This window comes from Limulus polyphemus, unplaced genomic scaffold, assembly GCF_000517525.1.
Source record: "Limulus polyphemus unplaced genomic scaffold, Limulus_polyphemus-2.1.2 Scaffold9143, whole genome shotgun sequence".
Taxonomy (NCBI): domain Eukaryota; kingdom Metazoa; phylum Arthropoda; class Merostomata; order Xiphosura; family Limulidae; genus Limulus; species Limulus polyphemus.
In genome coordinates this window covers 10,515-11,485 of record NW_013674753.1, presented here as the reverse complement: position 1 = coordinate 11,485, position 971 = coordinate 10,515, and the positions used below count along the sequence as shown (strand labels likewise).

General features: G+C 34.0%; 1 protein-coding gene across 2 annotated transcripts in view; it reads right to left on the bottom strand.

Moving 5' to 3' along the window:
• Nucleotides 1–971, bottom strand: part of LOC111083339 (otopetrin-1-like) — a 15,925-nt gene extending 14,954 nt beyond the window's left edge. Inside the window, exon 1 of one of the 2 annotated variants that reach the window (XM_022379811.1) lies at nt 721–971. The gene's annotated coding sequence lies outside the window, so the exon portion shown is untranslated. Of the gene's footprint in view, nt 1–518; nt 534–720 lie in introns of those variants that run through there. The other variant, XM_022379810.1, reaches the window with a different exon arrangement.

Here is a 971-nt window from a genome sequence, read left to right as displayed (position 1 = left end):
AACTATCACTGACTCTACAGCATAATATGTACAAACGTTCATTGAACTGACTATCACTGACTCTACAACATAATATGTACAAACGTTCATTGAACTGACTATCACTGACTCTACAACATAACATGTACAAACGTTCACTAAACTGACTATCACTGACTCTACAACATAACATGTACAAACGTTCATTGAACTGACTATCACTGACTCTACAACATAACATATAAAACATTAATTTAACTGATTATCACTGACTCTAAAACTTCATATTATGAATTTTATATATCTAGCAAACTATAGTGTCTGTCCGAGCGTTCGTCCGTCTCCCGTTTCAAAAGCTGCGCGCGCAGGTAAAGATCAACATTCACTTTTGAAATGACAGGATAACAGACATGAATAATGTTGATGGCAAATTTTATTTCACAAGCAGGAGATTCTACACTAAATTATTAGTAATTAATCATACTATCATTCACATTTCAAAATGTGACGTAACTTAAAGAATAAAAATGTAGATTTACCGTATGTTATTAATGAGTGGCTCTTAACATGACTGAAATACTCAACAATCACTTATCACGGTAGGCAGTATAAGTAGCTTAGAGATTTAGCTATAAGTGAAACCAAGAGTGCAACACAATTAACTTTTTTAAAGTCCATAAAATAACTTAAATTGATAAATTAACTTAAACTTTTTCCGTCACTGGGGACGGGTATTTTTACTTGTATTTGAATTTTTCTTTTCACAACGAGCTGTCATTCGTCCAGTCGTAACGCTAACCCGACGGTATTGTCCAGTCGTCTGGTCAGAAGTTACTGCGAACGGCCATATAGGTACTAAATATATCGCCTGCTTGAACAAGGTTCGAACCTATGGTAAATATATTAGATAACTTCGGTAGTTCCTATAAAGTGATATAAATATATAATCCAGGTTCACGTTACATTACTCGAAGACTTGAAGTCTGTATTGA